We start from the raw sequence: 13,031 nt of genomic DNA, 5'->3' as shown, positions 1-13,031 counted from the left end.
AAGGGTTATGGGCCCAGAAGCCGCCAGGAGAACGCTTGGAGTTCTGTATGAGTTCACCAGTCTGTGCATGTTCAGCCAAAGTTCTCAAGCAGCCAGATAATCTGGCAAACAAATAGTTTCTCCACCATTAACATTACCACGAAACCCCTCCCACATGTCCATAACAAATTAATTTTACTGCCATCATGCTTATTTTTAGTTCTAACAATTCTATAAAGCACAAACAATAGCACTTCTCAAAAGAAATTAAACAGCAAAGAAGCAAAACAGCAAGCCTTTTATGGTGGGATCTCTCAGATTCTGACATTTTCTGGATAAAAAACTAAAAATTGCAATACAACATAAAGCAAACTGACAAATGTGTGTATTTGTTGCGTGCCTTCAAGTCATTTCAAACATATGGCAACACTAAGAGGGACCTAACATGGGGTTTTCTTGGTAAAATTTTTAAGCCATGGCTCTTCATTGCCTTTCCCTGATGCCGAGAGTGTGTGACTTGCCCAAAATCACCGAGTGGATTTAATGGCTGAGCAGGGCATCAAAGTCTGGTCTCCAAGATCATAGTCCATCACTCAAAGCATTATGCCAAATGTATAATCAAAATATACAAGGCTATAAAACAATTTATTGTTATATGCCCTTGATTTGGCCCTGACAAATGGCAACCCCAAGGATGAAACATCCCTAAGGCCCCCCCCCCCCCCCCCCCTCCACTGCTCTGCCTTGGTCCTGAAAAGTCAGACCAGCAAACTTCCCTAATAAGGTCTATCCATCTAGCATGTAGTCTTCCTCTCTTTCTACTGCCTTTTCCCAGCATTATTGTCTTTTCCACTCACTCATGCCTTCTCATGATGAGGCCAAAGTATGACAGCTTCAATTTGATCATCTTGGTTTCTAGTGGTATTTCAAGCTTGCTCCTTTCAAGGATCAAATTGTTTGTCCTTTAGAGTCACTGTGATATGAGAAGAGAAAGATTTGAGAGGCAGGGGATGAGGGATAGACATGTTTTAAATGGCACAATGCTGTCACAGTGCCTGAAATATGCTCATCTTTCATGCATTGTTTTCCTCATGCTTTAGTTGTTTTTGAATTTTTTTTGTACATTGCATTCAGATTCATCAAAGTTGGTATTGCATTCACATACATCATACTTAATCCTGTTGCAGCCTAAATACTCAACAGGCCCAAATCCTGTCTGATCCTGGAAGCTAAGCAGGGTCCATCCTGGTTAGTACTTGGATGGAAGACTGTCAACAAATACCAGATTCTGCAAGCTATATTTCAGAGGAAGGAACTGGCAAAGCTGTCAAACAACAGTTTAGTCAAAACCTCAAAGGTAAAACAATATAAAGCACAATTTAAAGACAGCAGAACCCCATTAAAAGCCCGACCTGTCACATGAATTATAAGCTGAAGGCCTGCCTGAGTATAAAGGTCGTTGTCTGATAGCAGAAAGAAAACTGAGAGGGGGGCAATTTTACCTTCTCAGGGAATTACACAGCCTTGTTAAATGTATTTGATGGCTTCCTACCTGTAGGTTTCAGAAGAGGTCTCCCCCACTAAGTATCTTACCTAGCAACTTAAGGAACTGAGCAGGAAATGAACAGAATGAGATCTTCATGGCTGAAAATCAGAGCATCTGCACTCTCTCTGGGGCTAGAAGATGGAGGAACAGCAAATATTCAGAGGCGGAGGAGGAGAAATCTTGTGGGAGAAGAGCAGCTTGTTCTTCAGAGGAATGTGGGTTGCCCATTGGCAACATCAAGACCAACAAGCCCACACATCTCTTCAGTGAATACCAAAGTCAGCATCTTCTAGGCTAGAGTATTTCTGATTTCTGTGTCTGGATAAGAAAACTGGACAGTGAAGCAAGCTGATAGGAAAGAAATATAGTACTGCAAGAGTGTTGTTCTGTTACCACAATCTGCCAAAAAAGACAGATGAATGTGTCAGAGAACAACTCAAGCCTGAAGCACTGGAAGTGAAATTGACTCCAACGAGACTGCTGCCATACTGAGAATTAATGGAGTTTAACATGGCTTTAACTGTTGTGGCTCCATCTTGTGGACTCTTGGCATTTGTAGTTTGTTGTGGCGCCAGCACTCTTTGACAGAGGAGGCTATCTGTCCCACAAAACTACAAGTCCCAGGTTTCCATAGGACTGAGCCACAGCAGTTAATATTTTTTATTGTTTTAAACTATGTACTGTTTAACTGTATTTTAGGATGATGGATGGGATTTTGGGTTGAGATTGTATTGTTTTAATGTGTAAGCCACCCCAGTTGTGTTGCACAGAGGCGGGATATAATAATAATAATAATAATAATAATAATAATAATAATAATAATAATAATAATTATTATTTGGTGTCAAACTGCATTAATGCTGTAATGTGGCAGCAGCCTGAGGCTGTCATTCTTTGAACATTTCATAAGATGACATGACAAAGTGGAAAAGTGATAATGCTTGTGAGTTTATCACACAGGGGAAATCCATGCAGAAATGGGGGTTTAAATTGGAAAAAAACACGACATCATTGTTAAAGTGGTGTTAACCCAAAGGGAAAGTAGATAAAAGTTGCTCCTTTTTACTTTTGGAAAATCCTGGAAGTAAAAAGGAGTGGCTTTTTTCTACTTTCCATTAAGGTTAACACCAATTTAAAAGCAACATGTGTGAAAATCAACCCGGTTTTGCAAGGTTTTCCCCCCAGCTTTTAAATCTTGTTTTTGCACAGGATTTTCCCCTTGTGATAAATTCCTTGGTCAAGTTGAAAGCACTGGAGAAGGAAGAAGACCACACTGATTGACTCAAGGAAGGAAGCCACAACCCTGAGTTTATAAGACTTGAGAGCAGGGTTATTGATGGCTGGAGCTCTTGGAGGTCTCTTATTCACAATGTTGACACATATTATGCATCTGAGGAATTAGACTTTAGTCTATGAAAGCTTATGTTGCCGAAATTCGATGGGCTTTTTTTAACACTAATAAACAGTTGACCATCTTTTAGTATATGGAGCTTGTCTCCTCTTTGCTGCTTGGTGATGTGCTTTCAGTTCCTTACCTAAACTGAACAGCTCTTACCATCAGGAAGTTCTTCCTAATGTTGAGGTGGAATCTCTTTTCTTGTAGTTGGAATTAATTGATCTGGGTCCTATTCTCTGGAGCAGCAGAAAACAAATTTGCTTCATCCGCAATATGTCATTCTTTCAAATATTTAAACAGGGCTATCTATGACCCTGTACAGATGGGCTTGATGAGGCTTGCTGGCGCCATGCTAGGGTTATGGGACTGTGCGGCAACCAAATGGCTGTGGGAATGGCACCAGGAAGCCTCTGGCTGTGGCTGTCAGGGTGTCCTGGGGCATGAAGCCCCAAGGACACCTCTTTTCCAGGCCACGGGGAAGAGGTGTTTTACCGCTTCTCCGTGGCCTGGAAAAGCGCCGGGTTGGAGCCGCAGGGTTGGAGCTGCTGCTGGTGAGGCTGCCCTGCCTCCAAACCAGCAAGAAAAGGGGCGGCTGTGGAGCACCCCTTTTCCATGGTCTGTACTGTTTGTTTGTGTGTTTATTTATATCCTGCTCTTTTCCCAGGACTGGGACTCAGAGCGGCTTCACAGCAATTAAAAAACAAACAAACAAACAAAAAGTACAATTAAAACATTTAAAAAATAAATAGATAAATACAGTCGGCCCTCGCCTTACGTGGGGATCCGTTCCGGATCCCTCCGCGTAAGGCGAATTCCGCCTATGCTCAAGCCCCATTGGAAACAATGGGGCTCGTGCACGGCGGCGCGGCAGTGCGGTGGCATGTGGGGCGCAACGGGGGCGCGCGCCCATTCAATTGAATGGGACGTGCCACCCCTTCCACCCCACGCGCGCCCCACGGCTTGAGCACGTAAGCTCAAGTCCGTGTAAAGCGTGCCTGCGTATGACGCAGGCGCGCTGTAGATACTGTGCCATAGAATCATAGAATAGTAAAGTTGGAAGAGACCATAAGGGCCATCCATTCCATATCACCCCTTAACCTTCTCTTCTCCAGGCTAAACATACCCAGCTCCCTACATCTCTCCTCATAAGGCATGGTTTCCAGACCCTTCACCATTTTGGTTGCCCTCCAGCTTGTCAACATCTTTTTTGAACTGTGGTGCCTAGAACTGGACACAGTATTCCAGGTGAGGCCTGACCAAGTGTTCTCCCTTTTCTGTATAAATGTGTTCTCTTAAAGGTTCTCTGTATATAAGAGAGCATTTACAAGTGTTCTCCCTGTATATAGAAGCAGAAACACCCTTTTAACTTCCTTATTTACTCAGGAGAGATGAGAAGCATTGGTTTTCTGCAGAGCCATCCAACTTGCTTCCATTCAGCCATGTCTGGACTTCCCAGCAGGCTCTACCCTCACTTCCCATAACCATTGGGAAATGGATTCCTATTCATTAAAAAATGAATATAAACCTCCTTTGTAATGATTGACAAGCAAGACCCTCCAATGTTTCCTCTCCTACATTCAAATCATTAAAAAAGGGACCTTTTCTTCCAGAGTGTCAGTTTTTTTTTTTCTTTGATTGATGGAACTATCCAGAAGAGCTGTGCAAAGATGAGATGACTGAGGGGTGAAATATCTGCACTCATTAAGTATTTAAATGGTTGCTACAAAAAGGAGGGTGCTGATTTGTTCTCTGATGCCTCAAAAAGAAGAACTAGGGCTACATTTGCACTGCAGAAATTGTGCAGTTTGACACCACTTTATTTGCCATGGCTCAATGATATGGAATTCTGGGATTTTTAGTTTGTGAGATGCCATCAGAATCCCAGTTTAGCCATGTAAGCTCACTGGGCAACCTTGGGCAAGTTACACTGTTTCAGCCTCAGAAGAAACCTGCCAAGAAAACTCCATGAGAGGGTTGACTTAGGGTCGCCATAAATCAGAAATGACTTGCAGGCACACAACAACAACAACAACAACAACAACAACAAGAGATCTTTAGCCTTCTCTGTCAGAGAGCTCTGGTGCCACAAGAAACTACAAATATCAGGATTGCATAAGGTGGCACCATGACAGTTCAAGTGGTGTCCAACTGCATTAATTCTGCTGATGGACCCAAGCCATAATGCCATGAGCTGGATTATCCCAGCTTCTTTTTGCTTTGGTTTAAGGACCAGAGTACAGCCTGGATGTGGCTTCTGGGTGTGTTGGGGATGTACATCATATAAATGGCAGACCTCCAACATGGCCAGAAGCTGCTTCTTTAGGCTTGTGGGTTTCAGGCAATAGATTCTAAATACTTTTAAGACTCCAAGTGATTAATGTACTAGAGTTGCCAAGATGTATACAGGACAGGGTTCCTGTAACTTTAATCCTTAAAAGGGTATGAAGCAGGACGAGGTACCTTAAATTGTCATTGAGGGGCTATACAGACCACCCCAAAGGGGCGGTCTGCAGCCGTCCCTTTACTGGCCGGACCGGGACTGCGTCAGCCTTAAACCATGGCCCCGATCTGGCCTCTGGAGGGCACAAAAAGGAGCCGTAAAAAGTGGCTCCTTTTGGCGACCTCCAAGGGCTGTCATAGCCATGGCAGCATCATGTGGATGCAGTGCCGGAGTCGTGCCATGATGGCATGCACCGTGTGGACTGCTGTGTGCCAAAATCGTGCCCTGGGGGCAGAGTTAGGGCATCCAGCCTGAGGACTGTATAGGCCCCAAGTGGAACAAAAATACCTGTCCTCTTTAGTTTTCAAATCCTGGAACAAAAGTACCTGGCTGCAGCTGAAATTTTGAGTTTGAAAGCTGAGGAAGGACAGCTACTTTAGTCTGGCTTTAACAAATTTTGTGGTACCTTATCCTGGTCAACAATCTCTTCAGGATTAAAGTTACTGGAGCTCCATCTGATATCCAATCTGGCAATCCTTTAAAAATACAGTAGCTGGGGCTACTGATAACATGTAAGCTATTGTTCCATAGCATTCCCCCCCAAACTTTTCACAGACGAAAACCAGGACATATGTGGCGACATAACATCAGAAAGTGGTCAAAGTGCCAATAGTTATTAATGAGGAAGAACACCAAAGCTAGGAGAGACTGCAGCAGCTTGCTTTTGCCTGAGCTTACTGGGAAAGCAAGGCGATCGAGAGAGCAGTCACCAATCAACTGCAAGCAATCTTGGAGGAAACTGATTTTCTGGATCCATTTCAAACTGGATTCAGGACGGGATACGGAGTAGAGACTGCCACGGTCGCCATAGCCGATGATCTTCATGTGGGCATCGACAGGGGAAGTGTGAGCCTGCTGGTGCTCTTGGACCTCTCAGTGGTCTTAGATACCATAGACTATGGTATCCTTCTGGAACGTCTCAGAGAGTTGGGAATTGGAGGCATTGTTTGACAGTGGTTTCGTTCCTATCTCTTGGGCAGATTCCAGATGGTGGTGCTGGGAGACAGCTGCTCTTCTAAAAGAGAGCTAAAATTTGGCATCCCCCAGGGTGTCATCCTGTCTACCATGCTGTTTAACATTTACATGAAGCTGCTGGGTGAGGTCATCCAGAGTCATGGGGTGGTGTTATCAATACACTGATGACACCCAAATATATTTCTCTATGTCTCGAACTGATGCAGTGACTAAGGATGGCATCTCTCCTCTGAATGCCTGACTTGGGTCGGTAATGGGCTGGATGAGGGAAAACCGACTCAAATTGAATCCAGGTAACACGGAGGTACTTGCTATAGGAAACCTGAACCCAAGATTGGAGTTATGTCAGCCAGTTCTGGATGGGGTCACACTTCCCCTGAAAGACTCTGTCCGCAGCTTGGGGGTGCTCCCCGACTCGTTGCTTCAGCTGACTGCTCAGGTGGATGCGACAGTCAGGAGCACCTGTTAGCTCGACTGTGATCAATGTCTCTCTATCCGCCCAATTTTTCCCAATTTTTAACCTATTGTATTTTAGTGTTTTTAAATTGTGATTATCCTATATTGTAGTTTTATAATTGGGATGGGGGTTGGGAAGGGATTAATTTTGAATTTTGTTGTATTTTAATTTATCTTTACTGTTGTAACCTGCCTGGATTCCTCATGATTGGGCAGGTTATAAATAAATCATTATTATTATTATTATTATTATTGGCAACACTGTATCTTTCATCTACTTCCTGATGAGTTAACTGAGAGTAAATGAGTTTTCAAATGTGTACTGTATTTGTATTGAAATAAGTTGAGGATGAGGGAGGAAAGAGAAACTGAGGCATTTTAAAAGCAGCTGAAAAAGTGGGATAATAGTGGATTATTTGGGACTGTCCCTGCTAAATCAAGACAGTTGGAGTGTATGGCTTGGGCTGGTGATGTTGCTAATTTATTTTGACACCTGAGGGATAAAATCTGGCCAATAACTTTTCCTCTCTTTGTGATAAACAGTAAAATAATTTAGAATTTTCTCCCTTTCCTTATGGCTCTGAATTCCCTGCCTGGGGAGCTACCTTATTGTGCCCAATAATAAGACTTAGGCCTAGTGCAGAAGCTTAATATAGCAGGCCTCAAATAATACAGTAGGTCTGATATTTGCAAAGATGATTGTATTTTGGTCAATAACATCATACAAAACCAAGTATTTTTTCTCATCAGTTTCATTTTATTTTTTTCTCTTGCCATCTTCAGTGACTCGAGGTCTCACTGGATCTGAAGATGAAGCATTGTATTGTTGGTGTCATCCATTATGGTTAGATGTAGAAGCTGTAATTCATTGTTCTCTAAAATCTGCATTTTAAAAAAACAGTAGTCAAGACAGATGGTACAGCAGGCTACGCAAGAAGCTTAGGGCTGGGTTGTCTGAAGGACTGCCATGGCAGTTAATGTGGTATCAAACTGCATTAATTCTGCAGTGCAGATGCAGCCTTACATTGATGGAAAATGGTTATATATTTGGAACTCTACTTATACAACCTTGAACTGAATATGTCCAATTGTCAACAGGCAATAAAAAACACAATTGCATGTGTAAAAAAATCTTATGAGTCCATGACACTGAAAGGATTCTAGCCAATGAAGTTTATCGCACTGTTCCTTCTGGGTCCGTTCTGAGGATGGAACGGAAGGAGCAGGAACGAGTACGGAACGAGTGGGGGACGGATTTTACCGCACACACTAGTCCCTCATTCGTTCCGTTCCCCCTCTCTTCCGTTCTCAATCCGTTCCAGAGGGGGAAATTTTTGAGAATTGTTCAGAACGGCCCTGAAGACCGGTGCGATAAAGTCCAATGTGTATTCTTGTGTTTTTCTTGTCTACCTGACTGAGTCCAGCATAGCTTTAACATTTGGAAACTGGACATGTAAAAACTGTCATGGAGACTGAAGAGTCCATAGGCATGTGTATCATTTTTTTTAAAAAATGGATTGATTATAGAGTAGAAAGAAAATATTTGGGAAATAGTCGAAAACATGTTCTTTGAGTGTTTAGAAATCTGATGATTAAAATACTGTGGTGTCAGTAATCTTCTCAGTTCAGTATATATTCTGTACAAAATTTGCACATAGTGGATTTGGAGAGAAAACAATTTTTCTGGTCAGGAAGCCACAGTTTCTTGAGCAGAAAATAATATTTCTGCATATAAAATTCTGTTTCCTTCACAGAAAATGCTGCTTTCTGTGTGCTAATAACCACATACAAATTTTGCACAGAATAAATTCCAAATCGCAAAGACACTGCTTGAAAACTATGGTGATGGAAGATTTTCTTGCAGCAGGAAAAAAAATGTTAAAATTTCTAGTTGCTTCCTTCAAGAAGAAACTTACTAAAGAATTACATCCCTAATTGATTGACTTGGATTAAGGTAAATGCTCCCTCACCCCTTTTTCCCAACGGGAGCCTCATAATGGTTTACAAGCATTAAAACAATGTTAAAACATTGCTAAAAAATTGCATCACAGAAAAATTAAAAATGTAATCAAACTGTCAGTGAAATTAAAACTAGTTTAAAAAATAACTACTGGAAAGCAAACAATAAATAAACAAAACAGAACATTATGCAAAGCTCATTTCCCTTGTTTTCAATGACTTGTTGAAAGAAAAAAAGACTTCAGCTGCTGCAGAAAGCAAGCAAGGAGGGTGTAGTCTAACCTTTTTGGAAGGGAGTTGCAGAGTCTGGCAGCAGCCACCAAGTTGCCCTCTAGTTGTTCCCACCAGTTGCATCAGTATGGATCATAGACCAGACAGGAGCTTCCCCAGAAGATCTCAATGTATATAATAAGAGTTGGAAGAGACCTCAAAGGTTATCCAGTCCAACCCCCTGCCATGCAGGAAAAGACGGCTGCCCGTATCGCCGGGCAAGCCGATTTGCCGACGCGGCGGCAAAGAACTACAGGCGCCAGAGTGCTCTGGGGCCTGCCCCGGCTCCCTATTGGTGCGCGGGGCGGAAGGGGATGTCCTTCCGCCCCGCGACGCTCTGGGAGCCGGGCTCTGTGGTCGGAGCTCCCGGTCCTCCAGGGCAGCCCATTGGCTGGGTTGCCTTGGAGGAGGAGCTCCGTAGCCACACGTTGGAGGGGCGGGGCTTAGGCCTATATAAGGCCGCGTTGTCGGCCCCGTCCCTCAGTTGGCGCTTGGCTCTGCACGGTGCAGAGCCAAGATAGGAAGGGAGGAAGACCGGGAATCTTCCTCCCAGGTCTGGCCTCCCTTCCTTTGGAGCCAGCCAGGGCCGGGGTAAGTGGGGCGGTGTGGTGGGGGGCAGTTGTCTTCCCCCCATCCCCGTTCCACTGGGGCTATTTGCCCCGGTCCGCGGCTCCACAGCCAACGGACCTGCGGGGGTCCATGCGGCCCCGTTTAGGGCCTTGCCATAGGGCGCGGCAGCCATTTTGTCTCCTTTTAGGAGGCCTTTGGGGTGCGCCCGCCATCCTGTTTCCCTGAGCGGGAAACTTTGGTGCGCCCGCCATTTTGTTTTGGCGGGAAGCCGCCATTTTGTTTTGGCGGGAAGCCGCCAGTTTGCAAGTCACATCTATTAGCCTCATAGTGAGGTTTTATTGTGGGCTCCTTTTCATGAACTCGGTATATTTGCCCTTTACATTTGATCTGGAAAGCTAAGCAGGGTCATACTTGGATATCCCTTGGATGGGTGTCCACCAGAAATTCTTTCTTTGCCTGCCTTTTTTGTTTTAATTATTTTGCCTCATACTGTTTTTGGGGGTTCCCCCCCCCCTTTTGCAAGTTTGCCTTTTATCATGCCTCCCAAGAAGTCCAACAAGAGTGGGGGGCCAGAGCTCTGGAGCTGCACAGCAGCTCAGACTTTCGGTTGCTCCCAGTGAGGTTCCAGGTCCCAGAGACATCTCTCCCAGTTCTGGCAGTGAGATAGACGATGGGCTCTCGCTTGCTGCGGGTCAGTCTGATAGTAACTTGCCATTGCTGGCTGGGGCCTTTGGGCTGACTGAGGACTCTTTGGCTGATCTGTCTGGATCCATTGCAAAACTCATCCAGAAAGCTACTACATCTGGTCAACCCGGTCCTTCTGCATCTGCTGCACCCGAGCCTCGAGCGTCCGATCGACAACTCCCCAGATCGTCGGTTCCAGTTTCGACATCTTCTGGTGGTCAAGGCTCCAGTTCTGCAGTTCCTGCATCTCGTCATCAAAATCGGTGGGGGTCAAGTTCCTCCAGCTCGTTGGGCTCGAGTTCGTCTTCAACTTCATCGGCGGAGAGTCAAAAGGAGAAGAAAAGAAAACGCAAGGCCAAGAGGAGACGTCGCAGAGCGCGCAGCGAGGGAGTTCTTCAGCCTGCCGCAGGAGGTCAAGATCTTCGTGGGGTGCCTGTTGGGAGGGATGGTTTTTGGGTGGAACATGCCTTGGTTCCAGGTCTGCCTACGTGGGCCATCAAGAAAAGGGCTTGGCGCCCGGGCCTTCAAGGTGTGTGGATGGATCCGCTTGCGGCGGATTTTCCTGTTTGTTCGCCAGGTGAGCGTCCACCTGGTGCTCATCTATCCAAGAAGGTGCGCAAAAACATCTTAAGGGGTTGCTACGTTGATGTTTTTACCCTGCTGCAGCCTAAAGGAAGTGATGCGGTTGCTGTCACTTCAGCTAAGAAGAGCAAGCGTGAGCCACAGGTGGTTCCGGTGGAGCCCACCTTTTCCAATTGGTTGGAAGGTTTTGCCATCTTCAGGGCTGTGGTTTCTATGGCCTTTCCTGAACGTGCTTGGCATTTGGACAGCCATTGTTTAAATGTTTTGCAGGCAAGGGACTTCGCGGGAGATGCAGCTGCCATCGCTTACAATGCGGCCTTTCGGCAACATGCATCCCAGACTTCGAGGGAGCGTTGGGATTTGCTCCATCACGAAATTTGGTTGCTGGAGGTTGGCACACCTGCTTCCCTCAAGGACCAACAGAAGGGACTTGTCAAGAAGGACTCAAAATTCTTACCATGTTGGGACTTTAATTCTGGTCATTGTGCTCGTATCTAATGTAATTTTGAACATAGTTGCACTGGCTGTAAAGGGGCTCATCCTAGATCTTCATGTTTTCATCCAGCTCAAACAAATCAGACTTTTCGTGCTGGTCCTTTAGGGCCTTAATTAACTAACATTTCCCTACCTTTAGATACTATATTGGCTTTGTCTGATTCCTGGTGCTCCTTCACCTGGGGCTTGTAGCATTCCCTAACCTTATAGCTGCTTCAGCTTGGCTTCAGTTTCCCTTTCAGATTTAGGCTCTAGGCCCAGATTTTTGTTAATTTCTTGCCCAGCCGTGTGTCTGGCCAATTTTTGTTTTTTCCTCCTCTTCACTTTCTTCGGTTCTCATATTTGGCTCGAGGGGTGTCATGGGTCAGTTTCATGGAAAAAATGTCCAATTGAAGCTGTTTTATTTTATTAAGCAGCCTATTTGGGCTGAGTTTCTCAGCAACAGGTTTGTCTCCCCCTTGTTCAATTGGTTATGGTCGTTAGAGCCATGCATAATTCAATTCAAGGAATTAGGAATTTGGTCTATTAGGTGTTATGTTTTAACGATAATTTCTTTCACAGCTCTCAGTTTGTCCAGAGATGGTGTTTCTCTGTTGCCTTTTTTTAGCCTCGTGGGAGCTTTTGTTGTTTATTATGGCTAGGTGCTGAGTTCCTGTTCACCTTGATACCTGCATGCAACATGCTTTATATTTTCTTTGTTATTTCATAAGTCTGCATTGCTGCTGTGTATGGCTCTAGAATCACAGGTGTGGTTTGTGCTTGTGTTGGTTTTTTCACTATATATTTGCTCCTAATAATTTGGTCAATTAGATGACGTTCTTTCATTTACAGGCCAAGGTTCCAGTGACCATGGTGCTCCTGTCGAAGAAAAATAAGGGTCATTGGGATGGTTGGAGCTAAGGCTTCGGACTAGGTTGCCAGACGTTCTATATGTTTTATTTGACATCCATTGTCTACCCCTCCCCCTTTTTTCCTGTTGTTTTTGCATCAATTATGAATCTGTTCTACATCCGGTGGTCTTCTTTGGGGGCTCTGGTGGGGTGAGCTGGTGGTTGGGTCCAAGAGCGATGTGTCAAGGGGCTGGAGTGCCTATGGCATTTGCTCATGTAACATGGTGTTTCTTTCCTTCATGGTCCAAGTGCAACCTACGGTCTGGGTCTGGCAGTATTTTTCATTTGCTTTGTGGTTCATTTATATCTAGGTTGCTCAGGCTTTTCCAATTTGTTAGGTATGGCCTGGAGTTGTTCATGTGTGTTCATGTCTATTTACTGCAATAATATGCTATTTGATTGCACTGTTTGTTGTGACTGTTGTTGTTCTGGGCTCTCACCTGGGGACAGCCAGGCTCCCTTTTGTTGCTGTTGTCGATTTGCTGCTGCCTGCAGGATTGCCTTCACAGCACGTTGCCTTTTGTTGGGAAGAATTGGCCTATGCTGGTTGTTCATCTGCACTTGGACCTGTGCAATGCATGTTAGCATCGCTCTTGGCAGGGTTGGCGGTAGGCCTGCTCGCAGGCCTTTTGTGGCGGCAGCATAGGCCAGGATCTGCACGGTGTGATACCAGGGATAGGGAGCTCTGGTTTGGGAGTCACAAGGTACCCGGGGGTGAATAGGGCAGGC

The 13,031-nt window shown here is 44.9% G+C and overlaps 1 long non-coding RNA gene across 1 annotated transcript in view; it reads right to left on the bottom strand.

The window, feature by feature from the left end:
• Positions 1-7,596: 7,596 nt before the first annotated feature.
• LOC121920554 overlaps positions 7,597-13,031 on the bottom strand; it is a 16,310-nt gene continuing 10,875 nt past the window's right edge. The window contains exon 3 of the long non-coding RNA XR_006101733.1: positions 7,597-7,734. This is a non-coding gene — a long non-coding RNA (uncharacterized LOC121920554). The remainder of the gene's footprint in view (positions 7,735-13,031) is intronic.

The sequence above is a fragment of the Sceloporus undulatus genome, chromosome 1 (assembly GCF_019175285.1).
Source record: "Sceloporus undulatus isolate JIND9_A2432 ecotype Alabama chromosome 1, SceUnd_v1.1, whole genome shotgun sequence".
NCBI lineage: Eukaryota > Metazoa > Chordata > Lepidosauria > Squamata > Phrynosomatidae > Sceloporus > Sceloporus undulatus.
The sequence above is the reverse complement of the archived record's forward strand: the minus strand, read 5'-3'. Positions and strand labels throughout refer to the sequence as shown.